General features: G+C 42.5%; 1 protein-coding gene across 5 annotated transcripts in view; it reads left to right on the top strand.

Moving 5' to 3' along the window:
• The window catches only part of AGPAT3 (1-acylglycerol-3-phosphate O-acyltransferase 3), an 87,127-nt gene that overhangs the window by 23,484 nt on the left and 36,584 nt on the right, over positions 1–27,059 (top strand). For 3 of the 5 annotated variants that reach the window (XM_063393091.1, XM_063393093.1, XM_063393092.1), the window contains exon 2: positions 13,742–13,862. The exons of the other annotated variants lie outside the window; for them this stretch is intronic. The gene's annotated coding sequence lies outside the window, so the exon portion shown is untranslated. The remainder of the gene's footprint in view (positions 1–13,741; positions 13,863–27,059) is intronic. 5 annotated transcript variants of the gene reach the window in all.

Here is a 27,059-nt window from a genome sequence, read left to right as displayed (position 1 = left end):
AGTTTAAAAAAAAAAAAAAAAAAGATTGTAAGCCCTTTCTCATCCACTTTGCTTAGACCATGTTAGTTTACCCCCTGGCTTGTTTTTGACCAAATTTGTCCTTCTGGCCTTTCTTGTAGCAGCACTGGTCAAGCTTAGGAGTAGAACTTCCAGTGGCAGTGGTTGCATTGCCTGGCAGGGTGCGTGCCAGAGTGGAATCCTGCCCTTGCCTTCAGCTCTCCATGTGGCTTCTGAATCAGCTCAGAGTCCTCTGAAGGAGAAACTTCTGCAGCAAATTGCCCTGAGCCCATGGGATTCATGTCCTGAGAGGCTGGGTAATCCTAGCTCAGTGTTTGATAACCTCTGGGTGTTTGAATGTCGTGTTTGGAGGAGGAAAGGGGGAGGAGGCACCCATGTGAAATGTTCTGTCTCAGGATATTGGTCAAACTGGAAATCAAAGGGCTGTGTGGTGTGCTTTTCTGTCTTTATCAGCAGTTCAAACAGACATGCTAATCCCTGTTTTTTCCAGTAGCTGTGGGGATTATAACCACAGTGAGAAAGGTACATGTTGTAAGGAAGATTGAAAATTCAGCTGTCCACATCTGAAGCAAAAGTTTGTAAAGACAAACAAACCCCCAAGCAACAGAACTGTACTGCAGTATGGCACACAGTTCTCATTATGCTTTTTATCAGAAGTCCTCTCTTCCCTTTAGTGCCAGTGCTGGGCTTTGGCTGAGATTTTGGAGCTGTTCTCTGTGGCTTTTTCTCCTCACAGGAGATTTGCCAGGGGAGCTGAGTGGCTGTATCTGCTTCACCCCCGTGTGCAGTGCAGTAGGAGCAGGCCAGGAGAGCAGATTTCAGTTCAGTTGCTTTGTCCTCTTCATGTTCTTTACATCTGAGGTTTCCTCCTCCCTCGAGTGCCCATCCTTCCTGTGCCGCAGAGCTCTCTGGAGGAAACCCGTCCCCTGGATCTCTGCTCCTTGGACTGTGGTCCAGGAAGTGTCAAATTATCCTCTTCCCTGTTTCACAGGGATGATACTAGAGTGTCATTGCCCTGACAGTGGTGCCTGTGCAAGCCTCTTGTGGGAACAAACTTTATTTCTCTTCCTGCTCACTTGAGTGACCCATGGAACCTGCTGCCTGAATCCCCACTGGATTTCTGAGATCAGGGTGCTGTCAGGGGGTTGGGTGACTTTTCACCATCAGCTCTCCAGGAGCACACCCAAAAGACCAGGGTCTCACCTTCCTGCACATCCTTTTGTTTGGAGAAGACAGAAAAGGAGCTTTCTCTCAAGTTTTGCACCTCCTTTTTCTCTGGCCCAGTGAAGAAGCTTGATCCAGCTGGATGCCATTCCTCTGAATATGTGGAATGATAAGGAGCAGGCACAGAGTTTTGCTGTGGGAAGAGGCATAGTCAAAGCTTCTTCCACCCTGTGGTACAGCATCTCTGCTGTCCTTGAATGGAATTCTAGCAGCTCAGGCCCTGCTCAGAAGAGTGACTGTCACCTCTGAAGTCTCAGAGCCTCAGTCCCTACAAGCTGTGACCTGATGTGGGGGTGAGCGAGTCTGGTCTGGGTGTGCTTATGATCAAGGTTTCCAAGGATGTCTTCCAGACATTTTACCTCCATGTAGTGGGAATTATCAGCAAGGTAACCTGGGCCTTTTCTCTCTGTGGATACCCAGGCTGTGTGAGCAGCATTGATTCCACCCTGGTTCCTTGACCAGGACTTCTGTTAAATAAACTGGGGACAGTTCCTTGCTAGTCCTGCTCCAAAAAGTTGGGGTACCCAGCATGGGTCTCATCCAGGACACTTGTCACAGAGGAAAACTGCTGGGATCAGTGTCTTGGAACAGGCACAGTGGAACAGGGGAGCAAAACTTTGTGCCATGACTTATTATAATTAGTGTGTGAGCACTGATGAATAAAAAGCAAGAGATGGATCCTCAATCTGGTTCACCTGCCCTCCCTGTGTTTTCATGTGTGTGCAGTCAAATGAACCAACCTTTTGTCCCTTTTGATTATCCTGTAGAGCATTTCTGCTGGGCCTCCAGCCCTTTGGAGCTTCCTCATGTCCAGGTTTGTGCCTCTGAACTCCTGTCACCTTCCTTGAAGAGACCTCAAGGGAAATGGGCTCCAGGGCATTGAGACACTGCCCTTGGAGTCTCTGCTTTGCTGGCTGGGGAAGGGAAGGCAAATTTAGCCAAATCTCTGTTAGCTTTGCCATCTCAAGGGGTGAATTTGCTGAGGGAAGGCAGTGGTGCCTAGAGTTTTTAGGATGAGGATAACCAGTGAATATAACAAACACCCTGATATTTGACAAATATCCCAAGTGTGCCTATGGGGGATTTAGGCCAGGCTTATTTGGAAGGGAGTATAAACCAACAGACCACGCTTCTGTGCTCATAAAGGAGACTGATCTTTGTCTTGGGAAAGGATACTTTGAAGCAGAATTATACCAAATAAAGCTGAAAATAGTGGTGGTGTTCTGCAGTGATGAGTAAGATGACAGAAGGCTGGCCAAATATTGAGGAAAGAACAGTGGCACAGTGGAAGGCAAAGCAGATCACAAAGGACTGAGAACTGCAGAAATGGTGTTTAACATCAAATAATAAAGTGCATTACTTATAAAAGTGCAAAGAGAGCTACTTAGCCCTCTGTTTAGCCACTGCCTTTGGTGCTGCCTATGGCTGGGACTTGGATGTGTTCTTGCTGGACTTCCCTTGTTGTTTTTTCCACCTCCCAGCAGGGGCAGGTGCCAGAGGTCGTGTTGCAGTCTTAATTCCTGTGAAAGGAGCTATTTTTGTCCCTGGTGTGCTCTTGATTACAGCATGGCTGGTGCAGGGAGTCACCCCCTCAGCTTTGTGTTTGTGGGCTGTGTTGTTTGGGGGAGCAGCTGGGGTCTGTGTCTGCTCAGAGGAGCACATCAGGGAGCTGGGAAGGTCCTGGGAGCAACTGTAATGACAGTAATTAATTACTGTAATTAATGGGTTATACCTGGCTTTCAGTGCACAGGTTGTATGTTGTCAGTGTGACACCCAAATACCAACAAAATCCATGAAACAGCAAATTTTGGGCATTAAGTAATAGAGGAAAAGTGAAGATTGACAAGAGGCAAACCCCATTTCATTCACTGTGCAGGATTCTGAACAAACTGCTCTTCACACGCTTATTCTGGAATTTAATCCATTTTGGAAAAGGGATTATCCAATGCACAAAAGATGGACAAACTGCCTCAGAATTTTCATGTGAACTAAATAGCTTTTAATCTAGGAAATAAGAATAAATCAGACGTGCTCCTGCCAGAGATGATTTTTTCTTAAGCAAAATTAACTTAATTTTGCTTAGTGTATTTGTTTTGTTGTTTCTTTGTAATAATCAGAGAGGACAAAAAGCATCTGATTTGTCACTAAGGTTTTGTATGGTTCTGCTGTCTTAATTTGGGGTACTTTACAGTGATAAAGAAACTATTTTTTTTTTTGTTGTTAGTAGAAGAGGAGCAACAGTGAGAGAATTGCCTTTTTTGGTGAATTTTATGTTGCTATGAGAAGAAGATCCTTGAATTCAAACTAGATATTTTCTTCAGTTTTCTGCAGAAGACTAAAATGAAATCACAGCTGCATGGGAAACATTTTAATCAGCAGGGAAAAATATTTCACAACAAGATAGGAGAGTTAGGTAGGTTTGCTGGGTTCAAAGCTTTCAGAACAGCCTGTTTTACAATTAACCTGGAGTCATTCTGGCTTCCACAGTGCAACAGCTATGTAGTGCAAGGTCTTTGCAGACAAACATACAAAGGTCAGTCTGAGACTGAGGTAATTAGGGCATGTATGTTTTTAACTTCCAAAGTGTATGATTTTTTGGAGATCTGTACTTTCACCTTGTGGAAAATCTCTGACTTGGGTGATTTGCTCTACAGGGGGGTTGTAATAACCAGGCCAAAGCTCTTCATCTGATGCCAGTGTGTGTGCTGAGCGTGGTTTCATGCTCTGGAGCCCCTCTCCCAGCTGTTTACCCTGGGATCAGAGAGCTGTCAGGGTGGAGGTAATCCCAGCTGCTAAAATCCTTGAAGGGTACAGCTGAGTGATGGGACAGCTCTGTCGTGGAGTAGGGAATACCTGGAAGGAAGACAGAGTTTTCCAAGCTCAGAGGAGAGAGGGGTTTCCAGTTAATACACAGAGGTGTTGTTGTCTTTCTCCATCCCATCCCAACCCCTGCTGCTTCGATGGGTACGTGGAGAGATCTAGCATAATGCAAAAATCTAAAATAACTGTGGCTAGGTAACAGCTGTTTTTCTAGAGCAGCAAATTAAAATACTGTTAGCTCCAAATTCAAGTTTTCCTCCTAGTTTTGTTAGTGCAAGATCTTGTCTTAAGCTATTTTCTTTTGTAAATGAAAGTTTGCTGCAACTAGCAGAACCTTCCTTGACACAGTTCTGCTTTTCCTGTTAATTTAACATATTTCTTCCCACACAAATAAGCCACACCACACCTTTGATTAATTGTATCTTGTCCTTGAATATAAATCTTCAGCTAATTTGCATAAGATCAGAGGCACACTATTGGAGGCAGAAGGCTAGGAGTCTTCAGGGCCAGAAGGTAAAAGCTGTAAGGGAAGAGAATAAGGAAGAGATTAAGTAGTCTTTTATAGTCTGAGTATTTGTATGAGCTGAGCTGCTGCTGTTTTAAGGGTTTGTTGCAGTGGTGTATCCTGGAGTTTGGGGTTGTGGTTTGTGTTGTTTTTAACAGGTAACTCACAAGGTGTCTTGAGGGTTTTTGGGGGAGTTAGACAATTTGAAGTACTTTAAAAGTGGCATTTTTGAGGCTTGGCATCTAATCAGAATGACAGATTATACTGAGGAGTTTGCTGTCTGTGTGCATGGGTTGGTTTTTGGGGCTGGGTTGTTTTAAGCACTCCTTTGGAACTGGGGAAGCATTGCTCTGTGTGCACCCTTAAACTTGTGTGGTTGAAGGGATGGTGTGAGGTACTTGTTGCAGTGCTCAGAAGCCAGCAGTCATAAAGCAGACGTCCCAGTGGAGTGTATTTTATGGTAATGCCTCATCAGAGACTGTGCTTTTTTTGAAAGACATAAAGGAATAAATATAGAACAACTCAGGTGCTAAAAATAACCACTTGCATTGACGTCTACTCTTTTTTTTTTTCCTTTAAAAGAGACCTTTTGGATTCTTAGCAAGATGCATCGTATCTGCTCCGAATCCTTTTGGCTCCAGTGGTGTCTTGAGGGACAGACAAGTCAGCTGATCTTAGAAAATAGCTTATCTTGGTTTGATTGAAGAGTGCAGTTTGGGAATAGAGCAGATGCTGAGGAAGAGACTTGATGTGGGTAATGGAATGAGAAGTTGGTTTAATTACTGCAGCTGGAGAAGCTGGGCATTTATGATCTCAGAGATTAGAAGACTGCACAGCCCTTGTGTTTATTGGGAAAGAAAAGGATGCTAAATACTTCAATCAAACCCTGAGATATGTAATGGATCTCACTGAAAAGATGGTCCCTTGACAGGAAAGCTGCTTTCACTGAGTGGCTTCAGTTGCAGTCTGGGATATAGTAATTCTGGCATCCTTTTAACTGTGAGATGAGGGAATGAGTAATCTTCCAAAAGATCTCTAATCCTAGAAGCTGAGATTTTCGTAGCAGGACTTAGTTGAAGTGGATTTTCAAGTAATTCTCAATTTGCAGATGAACTCTGTGGACACGATTCCTTGCACATGCTTGGCCTCTTGATTCTGTTCCAAACAGACCTTTGAGGTCTGTAGTGTGAGAGTGAACTGGGCAATCAGTTAACACTTCTAAATCAGTTCAAGATGAGATTATTACCTCAGTGCCCTTTGAAATGTATGGATTCAGTGCCATGCTCCTTTTTATTCACTGTGCAGACACTTTAGGAACACGGAGCCCAGCCCAAGCTCACCCCATCCCTGGTGCTGTGGTGTGTGGGCTCTGAGGGCTCAGCCCTTTGGGCATCTCCCAGGTTGTGCAGCATCAGAGAGATGCTGGTTTGTGATGGTTGGAGCAGCCCCTTCCTGCAGCCCCTTCCTGGACCATTCCAGGGCCACGACCTGCTCATCCACAGCCACCCTCCCTCCATGGATGAGCACATCCTTCTGCCTTCCCAGAGGGCTTGCTGTGCCTGCTTCTCCCTTTGAACTTGAGAGCAGGTCAGATGTAAACTGCAGTTTAGACATAAAAATAGCTGGCACCTGCTTCAGTCACGCTGGGCTGGGGTGAGCTGTGCCAGGGACAGGGCTCTGGTGAGGTTTTCTCTGCCTGTAGACAGACCCTTGGCAGGGCTCTGCAAGATTAATAGAACACCCATGCTGTGTCACCCTTTGCTCACATGGATTTCTGTCTCCTCAGCTGCATGCTTTTCTGTTTGACTTGGTTTCTTTCCCCTCCCTGGCTCTGATTTTAACCAAATTTACTCTCTTGCTGTGTTTGACCAAGGTAGGACAGTGTAAAAATAATGCTTCCTAGTAGGAATTCATTACATTGTTATTTTAGATTGCAAGCCTCATCAGGCTTCTGGAAATCTGTTATTTATGTATATTTCTGGTTAATTAAAAAGGCTACTAAAATGGTATTAAAAAACTTTCCTTGTGTAAACAAGGGGAAAAAAGAGTTCAAAACTCCAGTGCACAGGTCCTCCTACAAAAGATGAGCTAAGCCTTCTCTGCCTCCACTGTTAGCTCCATTGAAGGTTGTATTTTTAATTTTTTATCGTTATTTTATTGTTAGACACTGTTCGCTGGTATGAATATGAATATGTATAGTATGAGTATGCAGATGTATAATTTTTCTGAGAGCCTGAAGAGGTGATGCATTCAAAATTATCATCTCATTCACTATGAAATGGCTTCACCCATAACAAAGAATAATATCATTTTTCTCAGGATGGAGTTGTATCAAACTGTTTTTTCCTTGTTTTGTGCTGGAATGAGACATGATAGCAAATGCAGCTTGTTTCACTGTCGCCTCTTCAGATCTTACTGCAGCAGTTCAGAATTTAAGAGGTTTCTTTAAAAGACTTTTGCCTTCTTAGTGCAGAATGCTAAGGATTTTGGACAGGGAGCAACCTTCATTAGTTTAAGTGCTTTATAATAGATTTTATTTCTAAAGTGCTCTTCATTAAAGTTCTTAACTAGATTGCCATTCCAGAGCCTTTTAATTTCACTCGAATTTGAATCACGAATAGTGAATAAACAGAAATATTGGTAGTTAGTTTCATTTAACTCCTGAAGAGGAGGATCCCTGAGCTACAAACAGGTTTGTGCCCAGTGCTGGGACGTGAGTGTCTCTTGGATGATGTCCAGGGTGAGGTGCATGACAGTGAGGCAGACCAGGGATGGTGTTGGGGGTATTTTTAGCCAAGCCTGCTTGACTTGTGACCCTGGTGGCAATCTCTTGCTAAAGGGGGCTTGAAGTAGATTGGGAAGGGTGTGGGTGAGCTTGAGGTGATGTGAGTCTGGTATGGTGGCATGTACAGGTGGCTGAGAGTTTTAATCCTGATTGCACTGACACTTCACCTACAGATGTTCATTTTGGAACCTGATGGATTGGAAGCTGGTAAAGGAAAGGTATTTCTGCCAAAGACTCGCTGCAGTTCTCAAATCCCATGAGACAGCTCCTTCCTGTTACCTTTGCCTGGGAGTTCCTAAGGAAATGATTCATTTGGAGTAACTGGAAAGTCTGCTTGTGGAAGAGCAGAGCATGAAAGTTAATGATCAATTGCTTCTTGTTACTGGTTAATTATGAAAAATTGTGTTTAGGATTTTTTTTTTTCCTGACTGAAGTCCTCCTAAAGACCTACAGCTCTAACTATGGCACACCAAAGAAAACACCACAGCAGCAGGAGAAAAGCTGATGCAGCACCTGGGGATAGTTCAGGACCCTCAGCCCCAGGGTTTGAGGCAGGGCACAAAATGAAGGTGGCAGAGGATCACTGTAGTGAAAGGACCTTTGCTGTTACAGAGGTCAGCCAGGGGAAATGATGAGGAAGGATGGAAGCCAGTGGAAGGATGTTTGCAACTTATTTTTTTGTTTGTCTGTTTGTTATTTAAGAAAAAGTGGAAGAAGAGGAGAAATCAGTAAGTTAAGCTTATCCCTTACTCTGCAGATTATTTCTGTGTACATGTCCCACACTCACTTCACTCAAGTCTCTCTGTAGTATTTCAATGCTGATTACAGCACCTCTCCTTGTTTCTGTGGAAGGCTGTGCTTTACATAGCTCTGTGTTCTACACTTGCCATAAACATTTTCTATAATGGGATTATTCTAAGCAAAAGAGTATTGCAGTGTTTAAAAGGAAAAAGCAATTCTTAGAATTACTCTGAACATGACAGACTTACATTATATATTGCAATAAGGAAAAAAAAAGTGTGCAGTTAATGGTCATTTAAAAACATAATTTAGGTCTTTTTCCAGAGCCTACTTCTTCCCAGAAGTCAATTTAGGCAACACTTTTATAAAGTATGGATGAGCTTGCATCAACATTCAGGATTTATTCACTATTTAAATTTCATTAATAAACCCATCTAAACCCCCAAGCATTCCCAAACACAAGGAAAGGCAGAAACCTTGGCTAAGCCTCCTCCAATTCCTCTCTTACCCTTACGCTCCTGTGGTGTTTTTCATGAACGCCTCTAATCAGGGATAAGTAATGGGAAAACCTCACAGGTAAGCAGGCTGTAAGAAATTGCAAGGCTGTAAGAATTTACTCTTGGGGTAAACCTGTCTGGGCTGTAACTGGGATTAGATTTCCCAGGACAGGGCACACTTCACTTGGTCCAGAGATGTTCTGCCCTGCTTGCTTAGGACAGCTGTGTGTTTCCCAGCTTCATTTGCACATGGCCATGGTTTCTTGTCCAGTGTTTGAAATTTTCAAATTTGAAATTTGAAACTGGGAGTGAGATGGAAATTTTCCAGCACTGCAGTGCTGTACTGAGTTAACTTGCCCAGGGCTTACCCTGACTCTGGGCTCCAGCAACAGGAGAATTACAGCCTCTTTCACCAGGAATAATTCAACCCCTTCAACTCTTGATCAGAGTTGTGTCAAACCTGCTGCAATGACCTCAGGCATCACCTCCTCCTCCAGGTGTTGCCAAGCAGAGAGGACCATGTGAAGCTGTTACAGCCCCACTGTAATTGGAAAATTACAGTGCAGTTTGCCTATAAAAATTAAATAAGAATCATGGTAAGAGTTATCAGGGGGTGAAAGTGGCACTGAGTGCTGTGTGTTGGAGCAGCTGAGGTGGGTGCTGTGCAGCAGTGATCCCTGGCAGAAGGCTGGCATGGACAAGAGGGGGCAGCAATGTTTTAAGCTGCCACAGTTCAACCTGCTCCAGTTTGTTTATCCATCAGAACCCTGGCTCCGCATGGTTAGGGACAGAGTTAAACAAAGCTGATGGGCTGCTGGTGCTCAGGCTCTCCTGATGAGTGGACGCAGAACTTTGTGGAATTATGAGGCTGCAGATACTTTCACCCAATTCATTCTGGCTTATCTTGTTTTAGAAGCTCAAAGCTGAAGGGTTTGGTTACGAGTCACAATGGAAAGTGAATAGCTTTGTTTGCTGAAGAAGTCTAATTTCCACCTTGGAAATAGGAGAATTTGTCTACCATTGGTCCATCTAGGTCAGCAGTCTGACTTATAGCGGATTTCCGTACTAAAAAACTTACAGTCAGCAGAGTGACTGGTATTTGCTGTGCCATTTCTGTGTCATTCAGTTCTCTTTTCACTCTCCTTACACCACCTCTGACATCTGTGGCAAGAAGGTTCACAGGTCAGTTACGGGTTATGAGGGGGGAACCACTTCTGATTGTTTGTTGTACACCCATCATAACTTACTGACGTCCTCTCTGGTTTTCCTGCTGTGAGTGAAGTTGTCTTTTCCTGAAAGCTCCTTCAAGTCAATAATTCCCAGTTATCTTTAGGACAGTTTTGCTTTAGAGGCTCTGTTTCTGAGAGGTGATGGTCAGAGTTGTAGGATGGTAGCAAGAAGGAATTTCTTGAAGTTGTTCTCTCACCAGTGGGTGATTCCATAAGACATTGAGAGAGGGGCATGCCATGAAATCAGCTTTGCTATCTAGGGAAAAATTCAACTTGTGATTAAAAATACATTCTCATTTCCCCCCTTTCACCCCTGTCATTAGTCCATCATTATCAGGTTATTATATGGAAGATGGCCTTCAGAGAGGGAACCAAGCTGTGGAACCAGAGATTCAAAGATATTGATGCTTCCTATAGTGAGGAAGAAAGCTGACCAGAAAATACTTTCAGTAATTTTAATAAATTATTTAAGAAAAAGGAAAGAAGGGGTGGAGGAAATAAAAAGGAATGAAATGTTCTCCTTGTGAGATGATGCTGAAGATAGAGCTGTGAGTGGCTGCTTTTGAGTCTTGAATGTTGGAGCACTGAGAATATTTTCAAAGCTGTGGTATCACAAAGTAGCTAATGGAAACATGGGCTTGAAGGTTATATTGAATTTATTGCCAGGTACTGTGCAAGAAAGAAACTGTGTGTTTAAGTGCATGCACATTTATATTTAATTGCAGGACTGTTTTGAAATGGAAAAATACTTGTGTGTGTATGCTTAAATGTGACTCTCATTCTCAATGTACTGCCTAAATCTGTTTGTTCCATTTTAGAAGACATCAGAAATGCAATTTGATATGGCTTGCAGTGTCCAGTACATGGTGTTTTATATATATATATGTATATAAATATCTCAATTATTTTTTTTCCCAAGTGAGAAAGATGAGGCTCTCAAATGGGAAGAGCTTCTCATTCTTTGGGGCTCAGGTACCTCTGAGCAGGCACCAGTACAATAAATAGTTCCAGATCAAAGCTGACTTTCAGATCCTGTTCTCTTGCATAACGCTGCTGTGCTTCAGTCTTGAACCACAAACTCTTCTCTTACCAGCTGCACTCTTTCATTCTGGGAACTTTGACCTCAGTTTTATCTGTTTTTAGCAAAATGTCTGCATGAGGGTTGCTGTACACAGGCAGTGAAAAAGGCCAAGATCCCTTTGATAGCCCATGGATGGAGTTTGCAAGAATTGCCTCAAGAGCAGAGAGTGTTTGTTCCAAGGAGCAGCTCAACTTGTGTTGCAGTGTTTTTAAGGATCCCTTTGTTGTGGGATGGTGGGAAGCAGGATGAGATACTGCTCGTGACTTGCTGAGGTTTTTTTTAATGAACACTTTTTATTGCCGTAGTTGCATGTGTGGATTTTAATGAAAACAAAATAGCTAATGTTGTTATCTTAAATCTACCAGTATTTGTTGTATAGGTATACAGGAATGCTATGGTAATTTTTTATACTTTAGCCTATAAGCTAACTTCCCCCCAGCTCTGAAATTCACAATATCACCTTCCCCCAGCACCAGTGACATCTGAACCACCTGCTTTTGGTGGTACTTTCATAGACCCTTTGATGAACATTTAGATGGAACAGCTACAAAAATAGTTGGAGCTAAAGAAAGCTGGTAATGGCTCATAATAGGGCTTCCTTAAGAATGTAGGTTTATTGTCACCAAAAACTTCTCCCAGAGATTTGCTGTTCTCAAGGGTTCAAGCCTGAACTTACTCTTGACCAGGTGACACCTGTTTGTTCTGGTTTCAGCAGCCTTTTTGGCCTGAGGTGGTTTATTTCCCTTCCTAGTGGTTGTCTTTACTGTCTTCTGAGGAGCAATTGCATCCCAGTCCTGTGGCTCCAGTCTTGCTGGCCATGGTGCCTGTGGTGTTAACCCCTCAATGCACCTTCATGTTCAGATTGCTCCCTAGCTTTAATTACTGCCATAATTACTCCTTTTTTTTTGTATGCAAGCCATTGATCAGTTAAAAACGAACCAGAAGACTGATGGTTGGGGTTTGTCTTTTCATCAGTTACTTCCAAGAAGCCTGCAGATTTTTCTCTCTGTGCTGTCAGGCTCCATCTCTTTTGGGCAGAATCTTTACTGCTGTCACAATTTCTCTGTCTCCAAGTTTACACTTTCAATGTGATACCACACGGAAAAGTGTGTTTGTTGAATATCCAGACAGCTGAGGCTTACTTGTATTTATTTTGAGCACACTCCCAGTAACCAACCTGTCTTGTTGTGATCTCTTTGTAGCTTCATGTTCTGATTCTTCGTTGTCAGTCTGCTGAAATCTCACGTGCTGTTGATGAGTTCTTATGTGAGGCAAGTCAGACTGGTTTGTGAAAGTGCTGGCACTAAAGTCTTGAAATGAGTCTGCATCCTCTGCATTTTTAGAGGTTTGAATACAGTTTTAATCGAGTGTTGAGCAGATGCACGTGTTGGTTTTGTTGGAGGATTTAGAAGGCAAAGAGTTGCAAGAAGCAGTGTGTGTTTTTCAAATGTTTGCCTGGTCATGTTTTCCTTCTCTTCAGTGGCAGTGGTGGAAGGTGATGCCCTTTGTTCCAAAAGCCAGGAAATGTGTTTTGACATAAAACTGGCCTTGGACAATGTCCCAGCCTGGATGGACTGGCATTAACTGTTTGCAGAACTAAAGCTGAGCTGGGTGGGTAGCAACATCCAGGGGAACTGGTGTTTCCTAGTACAGTTTGGTTCCTACAGCACAGTTTTATCTGACAGTAGGTTGGAATTGAGCAGTTTTCCAGTGGCATCATGTCCAGGGTCAGCAAGTACAGTATGAACCTCCTTGCCTGGTCCCCATTTCTGTCCCTCTGATAACACTGTCACAGAATTCTCTAAGTGTAGGAATGTTTCATCACTGATCAGTTCCTGTGGCAGGTACCTGCTGGGCATCTTAAAAAACCATTTGTATTTGTCTGCAGACTTTGCATCCTGGTTAAAATAAGTTATAAATGAAGTGATCCATGTGAAAGGAGCACTCTTTATTTTAACAACTTCCTAAAGGAGTGATGGGTTATAGAAATGCTTTGTGGTAGGTTTTGTGACACATTAACTTGCTGGGCACGTGTTTGGAGAATATTTTTTTCATTTTTTCTTTAAGCAAAAACTGGTTTGTAGTCTGGTAAATCTGAGTGTCTTCGGGGCTTTTCTCATTTTTGAAGTTTGGGTTGTAGATTTCTGCATGAAATTTTCATGGTGTGAGGCTTGTGAAATTAGATAACATGCTTTAAACAAGCCACCTTTGGGTAAAGTACATCTCTAATTACTGAGACTAAATTATGTAGAAAGTGAGCTTGTGTCTGAAGTAAATCTCCAGTTCAGTAATCTAAAATTAAATAATGATTAGCTTAATTGCTTCAGGATCATAAAAAACACTCTTAATAAAATATAGGGATTAAGTGTGTGTTCTGAGAGCAGATAATTGCTTCTGCTTCATTTTCAGTACCTTCTCTCAAGTCATGGTTTGGAGGTAAAAGGAATAAAATAACCTTTTGTTATGCTGATTAGTAAAGCCAGGAAAAGTAGGCTAGTTCTTGTGTATGCAAGCCCTTGCTCCTGTCTGAATAGAAGCTGCAATTTTACTATTAGTGGTAAATTTAGAAGACTTGCTTTTAATTTCATAGATATGTGCCAGTTAGTCCCTCTGAAAGCAATAGTAGTTGGTACCTGTGGAGCTGAGTGTTGTAATATATATGTGAAGAAGGATCAAATAGGGGTTTTTACTTTAGAGAAAGGAAAGAGACTCATAATTTTAGTAAGAACTGTTTGAGTTAAGCATTACCTGGGCTGTCAGCTGCTTGTTTGCATTGCGTTTTGCTTCTAAACAAAATATTTTTACCTTCATTCACTGGAGAATGTCTTTTTTTGCTTATAGGCAAATGAGAAAGCAAATCTCTTGAGACATAAGCAGTGGTACTTCCCTGGAGGGAGGAGATGGGGATTCTGCTGTTGCTCTGAGTGTTGCCAGGTGCCAGAAGTGGTCCCCAGTGGTGGTGGTAAGAAAGAAATCTTCCCCCACGTTTTTGTATTTGTGTTTTGTCTGTACCAATATGTTTTTGGGAGGGGGAAAAAAAACCAACCAAACAAAAACGGGTGTGCAAATCCTGTTTTGACAGAGCTGCATGAACTGCTGGGAGGGGTGTCAGGAGTCTCCCAGGTGGAGAATTTTAGTTTAGGAATTCAATCAGTGCTTGAGCTTGTTGCTTCTGCTGTCTCGTGTATGCTGTATCTGCTGGTAATCACTGGAGCAGAGATTTAACCACAAATAAACCTCTGTGGGACTCTAGAAGCACTTATCTGTCTCCTCCTTCCTTAAATGTAGAAGGGGAACTGTGCTTGAGCAACCTCCTTTATGGGGTTCCTAGAAATCTCGTCAATGCTGACTGGGATCATCCTAGGCTGCCTTTAATCTGAACATCTTTAAATTTTAGCCAGTAACCAGGTATGAAAATGTTAAGTATATCAGCAAACTTCCTACTTTTTGCCCTTTTGTTTGTAGTTTGTCCTACAAACAGTGACAGGGAAAGTGGAAAGCTGCTGAGACCCTGCTGACACAGCACTAGAGCAATTTTTTTTCAGGACAGGATCTTAAAGCCTGTGGTTACTGTCAGATGTTGACATTTTAATGATGATCCCTGGTACCCTGCCCCGTTAGGGGCTATTAGTAAATTTTATTTTGGTAAGAAAATAATTTAATCTTGGTGCTTTTGCAAAGACCTGAATTATTGCTTTGGTATTCTATCACCTTTCAAGGTCTATTGTAGGATGAGTAGTCTCTGTAAAAATGTTAATTTCTGTGAGATATTTCTCAAAGCTGTGATTCATAAAGCAGCAGGCACGGGATCAGCCTGCTGCTTTACACAGAACACACAATCTGTGTTCTGAGCATGTATTGACCCTGTGCAGTTACATCCCTTTAAGGTGTACCTTTTCCTGCTGTAGAGGAAGTTGGAAGCACTGATCCCAGCTCATTAGGTGTGCAAACAGACACTTCCTGCAAGCCCAAAATATTCTTGGGTCAGAAATTTTACCCTCAAAAATGAGCTATTGCAGCTGAAGCTGTCTGCCTGTGGCTTGGTGTGTGCAGGGACACCCAGTAGGTTTTGTTAAAGTAGCCTTGTCCCAGTCTCATGGTGACCAGCTGCTTTCAGAACTGGATGTATAAAATGTTCTATCTAGCCTGTGCTTGTTGACACTGGTGTAGGAGCAATGCCCCAGAAACACAGGAACCCCCTTTTCTATGCATTTGCTGTTTTATAGGATACTTTTCAACTTACATGGCTGCAGGTTTTGCTTTTCTTTGTATGTAAGGCTTGAAAAGGCCATTGATGAGTTACTGAGAAGCTAAAATATGCTGGGGCCATATTTTAGGGAGCAAGGGGAGAGCAAGATTTTGAATTGTGGCAGCTCTTGAATTCTCAAGCTGTGCTTCTGTTCAGAGAAGAGAAAAATCTGAGTTTCTCATACCCAGCCCTGTTACCTGGGTGTCTTGTCTAGGGTCACGAGAACCTGCAACGAGGAATAATCTGGAAACTAAATGTTCTGAGTGAAGTGAATGGCCATGCTGGAAGCTTCATGGGTTGAATAAGCCCCTGAGTAATTCCTTCAGTCTTCACTTTCTTGATTGTCCAGTAGAGGCCAGCCAGATGATGAGAGAGCTGGAACACCTCCACTGTGAGGAAAGGTTGAGAGAATTGGGATTGTCCAGTCTGGAAAAGAGAAGATGACCTTATTGTGGCCTTCCAGTGCCTAAAGAGAGCATGCAAGAAAGATGGAGAGGGATTATTTACAAGGGCCTGGAGTGATAGGGCAAGGGGCTTCAGACTGAAAGGGAGTAGGGTTAGATCAGATGTTGGGAAGAAATTCTTCCCTGTGAGGGTGGTGAGGCCCTGGCAGAGATTGCCCAGAGAAGTTGTGAATGTCCCATCCCTGTTGTCCTTATTGTGTGTCTCCCTGGGGGGATTTATCTCTCTGATTTGTCAGTGTTATAATTTGTAGAAATTGCTGGAAAAGTCCATTTTCATAAAAACTTATTTGAGACCACAGAAAAGAAAACAAAATAATCTTTGGATTCATCAGGCTAGGCCTGAAAGCAGCTCACAAAAGCAGTCATGGCAGTCACAGTTTCAAGAGTTTCTGCAATTTAGGCAAGGCAGAATGTAAAGTATATTGGAAGAGCAGTTACAGTCCCTGTTTTCATGTTTAATTTAGCAGTGTGGAGGCTGTGGTGAGGTTTCAAAGCCTGTAAGACAGAGGCCTCTGCACTGGCAGAGTGATGTTCTGGAGAGCTGCTCCCAGAGGTTTGATCCCTGCTGTCAGTCTGGTGTGGTCTGGTTTTTAGGCAGAGTCACTTTTGCACAACTTGCAGAAGTCATGTTCTCTCCTATCTCTTTTTAACAGACAGGGCACTGAGTTTTTAATAGATAGGGCACCTTTTATTTGGAGGGAGGGAGCATGACAGTGGTTTTTTTTCTGTAGCACTCAGTTCTCCTGCTCTTCAAAAAGTGCACCCCATTAAGTTTTGCTCTTTTCCTAGGGAAAAAAACTTGCTGAACAGTGCTGGGTACATTTATGGCTGGAACTCAGCCCTGCCAGGGTCCTCACTGCTTGGACCAGCACAGGATGCACTTCCAGCTGAGGGTATCTGCTGGTGGAACTCAGGGGCCAAACTTGATCTCCTGGGGATGTTTATTTTGAGCAGAAAAAAGTAATCTAAACTGAAAGTGGTTTCTTAGAAGCCCTAATGGCATTTGCTCCTTCATAATTGTTTTGAAAATGTCGGTGTTGCTGTGGGAGTAATTGTTTTCACACCTGTGAGTTGTGAAGGCCGCACGTTCGGGACCTTTGGCAGTACTGCCCAAAGGAGCAGAAAGCACAGATTTAAATACAAATACTGTCACAGGATGTGTTTCAGGACAATATTACTGTGCCCTAGCAGCAAGGCCACTTTTGATTCAAGGCTTCTTTTGCCCAGTCTCTGCACTGTGTCTCCCTTTCCTCCTTGGTTGTGGTGTTCAAGTTTAATGGGATGAGTGATGCACAAGAGTAAATCAGGAGGAGTTAAAGATTGCACAAGTAAATTGGGATTGATGGTGGCTGATAAAGGACACCCTCTAAAAGCTGAACAAGCACCTCCTGTGGGATGTGGGAAAAGGACAGAGAGAAGAGGTTCAGTGCAGTGTGAGCTGTGGTGGGGCTGCTGGGCCCTTGTGGCATTTTGCAGGTCACTTCTGGATGCTCTTTGCCATGGCTTTGTGAGCTTCCAACTCATTCAGTACAAAGTCATCTGGGTTCTTTGGATCTGTGTTGCAAGATGGGAGCAAAAGGCTGAAGCATCACCTTGTGCAGTTCTTTTTGCCTGTGCTGAGGATATAACAATGTCCCTTGCCACTGTCCTGTGTGCAGGTTAACTGCTCCTAATGGCTGCTGAAATTATCTACTTTATAAAATTGGAAAAAAAACCCCTCCAAACCCTAAAGGATTCAAAACCCAACCCAAACCTAAACAAAAAACCCCATACCCAACAGTTTAGCTTAAGATATATCTTGTTGGTATAGATGTGGGATGAGTAATAATTGTAAAAGCAGTTATACAAGCAAACCTTGAGGGCATGCTGACCTCAAGCATGAGTTTAGAGTGAGCCTGTAGTAGTGCCTGGGAGGAGAGGCTTGTGAGCAGTCAGTCAAATCAGGCATAGAAAAAGCTCCCAGTTGCCTGGAAGTAATGAACTTACTTACAGTAAAATACTTCTGATTAATGCAGTGAAGTTTCAATTATTCCAGTTATTTCAAAATCTGGTTTATTACAGTAAGGTAAAAAGAATTTAAATAGAACTGATAAAAAGTAGTTCATGTTTAATGGGCTTAAAAGTGAACAAAATCTGCAGATTCAAGAAGCAATTCTACATTGCTGAGTAAATAGCATGAAGGTACTTGTTATATGTCTTGATTGGAGAAATATTGATTCTTTTAGATTAGTTCTGGTAATTAGAACAGGCTGCTTGTTTGTTTATTTTAGATGAAGCTAGTCTGGTTTGCTAGACTCACTGTCTATAAATGTGTTCTATATTAACACATTGCATTGAACTGCAGGCAGTTTGTAATACCCTTGAATATCTGATTTTTTTGGCATATAATTGCAGATGAGCTGAGGGTTATTCTGGCAGATAAAAATGAATTATGGGAGCATAAATGCTGCTTCTCAAAATGCTGCTCAGCCCGATGGAGGAGCCTTTGAAGAGCAGTGCCAAGCCAGCAGTGGGGACATCCATAATTCCAGTTTGGCACATAGGTTCTTTTGAATATGAAGCTTTGGTACAGTGAACACCTCTCTTTACTAATTAGCTTCTAATTTTTCAAGTGATGGGGAGCAGTTTTTGACTTGGCAGTCAAACTGCTCTGAAACGCTGCAAGCTCCAAGGGAAGTGGGTGCTCACTTTTATACCAGTAATTTCACATTCTGCATCTCTTCCAGGACTTTATAACTGTTCCAGCAGGAAACAACCTCTGCTTTGATGGGTTTTTTTGTGTCTCTGGCAGAAGTGGAAACAATACAGAGGAATGTATGAAGATGTAGAAATTTCCACTCGGGCAGCTGGGGTCATAATCACTGAAACATCTCCTGTGGTCAGACTAGTATCAGTATTTGTGGCACTTGTAGGGCTGAAAAAGTACTCACAGTGGCAGAATATTTAAATATCCTTTTGTCTGGATCTATCAGAGCCAGTTTACATGAGACCATGATAAAGAGAGCATCTGTGAAAACTCCCAAAGTTTCACTGTCAGCTGTGGAACAGCCCTTGGTGCAGCGTTGCCGTCTGAATGTTGCTGGTGGAAGGCAAGTGTGGATTTCTAGTGGGCCAGTCATTCCTGGGATTCCTGCAGCCCTCAGTAAAAGGGTATTTAGGTCATGTCTCTTTCAAACATTGCATTAAAAGGCCTCTGTTCACAAGAAGCTGAACAAGGGAAACTGAATCGTGACAGGGCTGACCAGTCCTGGATTTGTGATCTTTGTTGGCAGCATCTTTCAAAGACTCTGTGGGTCCCCTGCCCTGCAGAATCCAGAATGGCCAAAATTAACTATATGTGCTGCTAGGGGCCTATTTAGCAATAGAGTGCCAAATCCACCAAGGACATGGGAAATATTATGAAAAGGTGAGAGCTGTAGCTGTTTCTTTTCAGTTTTTTGTCTGACGTGGATTTTAAAGGCAAATGGGATGTTTACAGAGTGGCTGCTGTTTAGTTTCCCAGCTGAATGGCAAACAAAAGCCTGAATTTTCACACTGTACAGTCTTCCCACTTACAAGTCTTTTTTTTTGAATTGTGGGCTACTGCATTTTTAAACAATTCTGGTTGTAATTTGTAAAGATTTCACCACATGCAGAAGTGCACATTTATGTGCATGCAGTTCTGCTTTGTGTTCTAAATGTGAACTTCAAATTTGCACAGGAGAAGAGTTTTTTTCTTTTTATGGTGGCTTGTTTGGGGATTTGAGGGTTGTTTTATTGTTGGGTGAGGAGGTCAGTGTAAAGGTTGTGTGGGTGTGTGGCTGCTGGCAGTATTGGTATTGCAGAAGGGGCTGGTGTGATCCTGACAGAAAACACAGAACAATAAAACTTTGTTCAGCATACATTTGTTTTTGCTATCAGTCTGTTTGATAAGTCTGGACTATCTTTTTAGGAAGATACCTGCTTTTGTGTATATGCAAAAAGAGATCTGACCACAGGGGTAACGATGGATTCAGGCTGATAACAGCCTTGTGCAATATTTGCCAGTGAAATATTCCAAGAGAATAGATACCTTATTCAGGAATGAACACGCTGCTGATGGCAGTCAGGGTGACAGCCAAGGGAGTGGAAATTGGATACCGTAAAAGCAGGAAAGGGATGATGTGGGTCCCTGCCTGCTGTACAGGTCTTCCTTTCTTGCTTTTCCCCCTTTGGGCTGTGAAAAGCAGATGCACAGCTCTGTATGAGCAGTGTGAATGCACTGAATCCAGCTCCCCACCCACTGTAATTCAGGCTGCAAATTCAGCTCACTGAACTTACTGAGAAACTCTTTGCTTGTGTACCTGCTGCATTTTCAGGTCATATTTTTCACCTATACTTTGTTCTTGACTGCAGAACAGTGGGTTTTATCTGAAGCTGCCTTGGTGACACTCACTCAGCAGAATGCCTGCCTTCAATGTTAATATTTTTGCTTCTCTGTCTCCTCTGTGATGAAGATCTGAAACATCTGGATTTGGAAGAATGGTGACTTTTGTCTTCCCTCACTCTCCACATGGCCTCTGTCTCCTTCTAGGTTTAAACCATGAAAAATTTCATGGTGAAAGCATAGTCTTCCTATATGAAAATGTTTAGTACAAGATGTCTTTGTCCATGTGACAAATGTCAGCCTGGTGACAGGAGGCTGGTTGGTCTTTATCACTTGTCACAGATCTGTTAGGAAGACTTGGGACTGTAAAGTCAAAATTGCATGGCATATATTCTGCTTCTCACTTTTAGAGCTGCCTTTCTTTGTTGCTGGTAAGCTGTAAGGTTTGGAGGTACATTTGTAGGTGAGATCATGCAATGCTCTTACAGGGATTTTTTAGGTTTAGTATAGCAGGGCACTGGCAGGGGAAAACTTTCCTTCTGTCTCTCTTTGGTCTTGCAGCTGTGATTCCCACAGCATGTGGGTAATCCTGGCTGGTGTCACCTGAGGCCTTTGCTTTACCCTCTTCATCTTACTTACTAATCATAAAAATAACAAATAATCCTATTTAATCTTTTCCATCCTGGAAAGATGGAAAGAACCACAGCTCATGGTAGCAAACTCTGGAGCAGAGGCACGAGGCATAAATGAACAAAGGGGATGTGCTGATTCCTGCCTGTCTCCAAGCTGGCTCCCAGGAGGTGGTGGCTTTGCCTCTGGACACACTGGCTCAGGAGGTGGTGGCTTTGCCACCAGACAGCCCCAGGAGCTTTCCTGCCCCTGCCCTTTCACTTGCATCAGGGATCCTGCATTACTATGGATGAGAGAGTAAATCATAATACTCCTCTTCTGCAGAGGGTGGTGGTTTGTACCTGAAATTTAAAGCAGCTCAGCACTTCTTGGAAGACAGAGTTTCCATTTCTTCCCAATTAGTGCTCAGGACTTCAAAGGAAAGCTTTGAACCTGGGCAGGGGCTCGCAGGCACGAATTCAGTGCTTGCTGAGACTCTGTGTAGCAGCAGTCAGAGGCTGCTCCTCGTTCAGCCACAGCACATTTGCATGCAGACAGATGTCTCCTGCCTGGCTCTCTCTCTGTCACATGCTTGAGGCTTATTTTTTTTTTTTCCTGCATAGTTTTCCATCCAGAAAGCAAAGTATTTCATTTTCCCTGTAACATCTCACAGGTGAGACTCTTTTGTTTATCCTTTCTTTTGCATCCCTGATTTAACAAGTGATGGGCCTGTGCCACAAAGCATTTTCCACATTCACCCAGTCTGGCTAGCAGGTGGCTCCCTAGGTTTCACAGCTTGGTGTGTAAATGCATTTAACACTCCTGAAATTTCTTTTGTAGTTTATTTTTATCTGAATACAAAGGATGAATTCCCGTTTATCTTGAAAATTCAATCACCTGGAGTGAAGAGGAACATTTTATGTAGTCTTAAGAGATGAGTAGACACTACTGAGGTTTTTGTTCATCATCAGAGACTGAGATTGGCAGCATTTTGTAATTACATAACATTGATCTATTTTATACATTGCAAGAGGCCTATTACTCAAATAATTTTGTACTAATAGGGCTTCTGTTAGATAACTCTTTTTCTGTTTGTTATGTAAGGGCCGGTATTATAGAATTGCTGTTTGAATACCAGCACTATAATTTTAGGATAGCTTTTATAATAGAAATACCAATTAAGCCTTGTTCCAAATATAGTCAATTATTCCAATATTGTAATTATTTTTTTTCCTGAATGAGGCCTCTTTATAATTGCTACTTTGGGTTTTGTTTTCATTTAAAAAATCACGATGCTGTCCTGTGCCCAGTCATAATCCATTATGTGCATTTTCTGTAATGAATGTTGTGCTTTGGGAAAGTATTGATCAGCAGTCCTGGAAACTGGTGATTGAGCTTCACCTATGAAAACATTGCAAGTGCCAGTTTAGTGACTCTGCATGTCTGAAACCCTCCTGTCATCTTTGAACTGTGTGTGTTTGTCTCCTGGGCTTTGGGGTTTATTTTGATGTTATTTAACATAAACCTTATTTCTGCAATTGAGAGCAGAAGCAGTGTGAGCAGTCTCAAAATGAGATTGGGGAACACAGTCAGTAAAAATTCCTTTGAAGCCCACAGAAACTGATTATTCCTGAGCAGGGAATTCAGTTGCAAGCAATCTCCTTCATTGATGTAGATAGTAGTAAGACTTTTATCTTGGAGTCACTTGAGAAATGTGGTTGAGCTATAGGGGAGGTTGCAAAAGATTTTACAACAGACCTGGACTTTGTGCAGGATTTAAGAGGGCAGGAGGATGCATTGACATAGTGCATGGAGAGCACCTGAAATTTTCCTTTATTTTATGAATGCTGTGGTCCTTCTGTCCTGGTTTTCCTCTGGACCCTTACTCACTGCACTTTCTGGAGTATATTGTGTTTAATTGTGTTTAATTGTGTGTGCTTTAAACTCAGAGTCAGCTTTTGTGTTTTTATTCCACCCAGCTCTGCTTAATCAGATAAAAGTTCCTATTTGTCTGTAACTTTTAAATTCATAGCCTCCTTTTTTTTTTTTTTCTCCTTTTTGGCCATATAATTCCAAGCATTGTCTGTTTCTTTGAATGTTAAAACTTTCTATTTGTTGCATCTTAAGTGGTTTTGTGCTGCTTCTTTCACCTTTATTGAAATCTAATGTGACTCCAACTCCAGGGCAGCCAGGGTTTTAAGAGGGGCTTACACCATGACTTTGCTCTCTTTAGTGCTGTTGCTAAAGTTTAGTCAAAAAATGGGAGAGTCAGGAGCCTGTGATTACCATTTAAATTTTATTTTTGTTATTTAATCTAGATTTTGTTCCTTTAGAGGCGTGACTCTGACCAGGTGAGTTATGCTGCATCTTCATAGAGAGCTGTGTTGGTAAATGGGAGTCACTCCTCAGTCTGTCGTGTCCCTGTCCAGATGTGCCCTCAGGTCTCTCTTTACCTGGACTGTCCAGATTATGGTGCAGAGCATCTGGATGGGCCCTGAGCTTTACCCACCCCACTGATGCCTTGGGAAGGCTGACCTGAAACAGAGACTGGACAGAGCTAGAGAATAAAGCAGGGATTTATTGAAAGGCCTCTAGGATACACTTTGGGTAGGACAAGAGCCTGACCAGGGCTACACCCAAGATGGACTTAGAATGGTCACAAAAAATGGGTAACTGGTCATGAGGCCTTACACTTCTATAAGTTTTGGTCTATTTGCATATTGGGGTTTAACTGTCCAATTACAGTTCCAGGTTTTGAGGTCTCATCCTTCTTGTTCTCCCTTCAGCCACCCTTGTTTGTGCTTTTGGGCCTGAAAGTTGTCCTTGGTCCTCAGCAGGAAAAGGATTTGTTTTGTCTCCCTACTCTGCAAAGAGAACTGACTGACATTTAATATGAGCTCAGAACTGCACTCCTGGGCAGCACAGAATCTGAAAAACATGAAAGCTAAAACTTAAAGTATCACCATCAGCACTGTGTTCCTGCACAGGGTGTAGCTGCTGCAACCTCATTTCTTCCTCTCTCACCTCCGATATCTCCCTTTCGTTAACCAAACTCCCGGACTGTGCCTGCTCAGCCCTTCCCAAAGCCCTGATTTTGGAGCAGGGAGAAGAGAGAGGGAACACCACTGTCATCTGTTGGGTCCTGCAGTGGGGGGCTGCTTTGTGCTAAAATCTAGATTTTATTAAAGTCTGTCCTCAGGACCTGCAGAAACAAGAGGTGTCAAGGGGCCGTGCGGAGCACAGGCGCGACCACGCGAGCGAAGGCGATCGCAGCCTGGTAATTTCCTGTAAGGAGCTTACTGGATTAGAGCAAGAGCTTGGTTTGTCAGCAACACCACCTGACTGTAATATTTATTGAGCAGTATTACCTGTTTTAAATATTAGCCCACTTCTGCCCCATCCATGCCTTCATTCTTGAGGTAAGAGGGGCTTTTTTAACTCAGTGGCTAACAAACCCATGTAGTGAAGAGGACACCCTGCTGTTTTTTCAGGCTGCTGAGAGGGCAGTTTTAGTAGCTGAAGCACTTCCAGATTTACCTCGATGTGCTTTTGTCACCATAATCCCTCCTCCATGTCAAGACTGATTCTCTTTCCTAGCCAAGACTCGCATCGTGCGTTTTTGCCGTTCCATTTCTCCTCCTCTGTTTTTTTTGTTGTTCATTTGTCTGTTTATTAATCAATAACAAACTGAGAAGATGTTGGTAAACCAGTCAGGGTTTTGCTTATTAGCTGGAGTCTGCGCTACGCTGATTGTCCTGGCTTTAGCCTATTACTTGTATTGGTAAGTTGGATTTTTGTACTGTGACTGTGCTGGTGGTGGCTTGTCCTTTAAAATGCTTCCTTGGGGCGAGCTGGAGAGTGGTGGTCCTTTTTGAAGTGCTCTGCAAGGCTGATGTGTACTTACTAATGTGTGGCTGGAGTAGATACCTTCCCTGATTTGCTCTGGTTATTTGTTACGGGGCTGGGTTGTGTTGCTGTTTGAGTTTTTGTGGTTTTTATTCAGCTGAGTGGCTAAGGATGCCACTTGGGCAAGATGGTGTCTGCATATCTCCATTTTTTTTCTGCAAGCCTTTATAAGGCTCTTTCACTCCTATTTTGTGCTCTCACAGCTGTCTCTCAGCACGTAACACGGAAACCAGGCTGACAGGCTCACCGTGTATTAGGGTGTTTGTGGGACACAGATGTCTCCAGCATGGAAAAGGGATGTTTCAGGCTGGTGAAAATTAAGATTCCACCCCTTGGGGATGAGCTGGGCCTGGGAGGGTGCTGGCTGGGAGCAGCAGAGCCAGGAGCTCACATGTGCCTGGATGTTTAGACTGGGTTTGGGAAGGGTAGGAGCATGGCAGGGCTGCCCTACATTTCTGGGCTAGCCTTGTTTCTCTGTCTCCCCACATATTGTCCAAGACTTTCAGCCAAAAGAAACCCTTGAAACTTTTCAGAACATTGTCTGGAGCAAACAGTGACTTTTAGAAACCCAATCTGTTGACTGGTTTTAGTGAAAAAATACACATCAGCTATAAAAGGAAAAGTTTGCTGGAGTTGGAATGAATATAGCTGTGCCTGGAGAACTTTCCAAGAGGTGTGACATTGCTGAGAACAAGTTTCCAGCATGACACATGAGTTTGTTTGTTTGTTTGTTTTTAAGGCGTTTTAAAAACAAAAGAAATTAAAATCTATGTAGGATCATCTTGGGTTTATTTTGCCAAGTATTTTCTCCAGGCAGTTATGCCTGTACTATTTACAAGCCTACAATCCTCTGTGTGTGTGTGTGTAAGCACACACTTTTAATATTAATGAGTTTATTTAGATTTTAGCTTTACAGTGATTCTCTGCAGATATGTAAACTCTCAGCTATGCAGTGTGGCAGCTCAAATTAAAATGTATGTGATCACTAGTCTCTGTAGTTCTCAAAATGTGCAAGAAAACAGGCATGTGTAAGTGACTTTACAGTTTTAATGTTAAAATTGGGAAATCTAGAGCTTAAGGGCATCTATAGCTGTCCTGCTAAATGTTATTTTTAACAAAAGAAAGTTCATGTGGTAAGTACATACATGAATCCAGTGTAGTTTTTAATTAATTCTTCATGTCTTAACTCATTATTGGGGTGTGGTGTGTGCATCTGATAGCAGGTAGATTTTGTACTGATGCAAATATAAATTTGTGTGCATTATGCATACAGCATAACATGCACGCATCTCTTGTAATTCTTTTTCCCCCCCTTATTTTGTTCCCTCTTAAAATTCTTGACTTGAATCCAGGTCAAATCTGGTTTGCAGGAGAGATTACAATTCTGCACACAGCAGGAATTAGCTGGTATTAGGTCAGATCCTCTTCTTCGACAACCTCAATGTTCAGGAGAAAATTAATTACATCACCTGCTTATTTGTGAAAAGAGAGCTCATTCAAACCTCTTGATTAGTTATAGATGAGATTTAATGCAAGTACCTCGGAGCTCTTTTTTTGCCTTTGTTGGTTTGGGTATTTTTAACTCTTTAGTTTGTTGTTGCTTGAAGAAAGCTGACTTTGATAAATATTTTAGTTCATTAATTTTTAACTGAAGCCTGCCCTGTAGGAAGTAACTAGAAAGACTAATTATTTCCTTTTTCTTCTTAAATATGTGAGTTTGGCTGCTGCAATTCCCTTAGAATACTCTCAGACAGAGCTGGGGTGATTAAGATCAGAGATCACCAGTTCAGCGGGGAATCAACTTTGCATATTGAGAGATTAACTCGGGCTTGGTTTTTTTCTGTAATTCCATCTGATCGTTTGCTTCCCCTGGGTTGGAGGACCCTTATTAACTTGCTGAACCAGATGTATTTTGGCCACTTTCTGGGCTAAATTTAGTCTGTCCTCTCTAAGGAATTCATTTAAGGAAGTGAAGATTCTTTGTTCCTCTGGGAGCCCGGGGCTCCCTCCCTGCTTTTCTGATGCAATATCACCCCAAGGCTTGGAAATCTGCATGTCCCTTCTATCTCCCCACAGGAAAAAAACCCAGAAAGAGAAAGATAAATATGCATTTCTTGCCTGTGTGAAAGCAGTGGTGAAAGGATGAGGGACAACCACAGTCTCAAAGTTACAGGCAGCTGTAAAGGGAATAATGCAGAGTCCCCCAGTATCCAGCCACTTGTTCTGACACCATGTGTGAATCCTCACAGGACACACTCAGCAATCCAGAAGTGCAGAACCAAAGTACACAGAAATTATAAGAGCATTAGGCATCACATTTTCTTCTTTGCGCAGTCATTGCTGCTTCAGAGAGTTTGTTTGGTTAAATTCTCTCTACAACATGAGCCTCTAAAAGAATTGTCCTTTTTCACCAATCAAGAAATCTCTTAGCCTATAAATAATGGATTTATCATTCTGTGTAGGGTTGTCATCACTTCATATATAGGATAAACTCATAAGAGTCCTCTACACTTTTTTTTTTTTTTGTGGTGTGTTTTAATTGACCATGTCCAAGCTCCAAAATACTTGAAACAAATGTTTTTCCTT

Source organism: Prinia subflava, chromosome 3, assembly GCF_021018805.1.
Source record: "Prinia subflava isolate CZ2003 ecotype Zambia chromosome 3, Cam_Psub_1.2, whole genome shotgun sequence".
In the NCBI taxonomy this organism is placed as follows: domain Eukaryota; kingdom Metazoa; phylum Chordata; class Aves; order Passeriformes; family Cisticolidae; genus Prinia; species Prinia subflava.
Note: the sequence above shows the minus strand (reverse complement) of the source record. Positions and strands in the feature narration are given on the sequence as shown.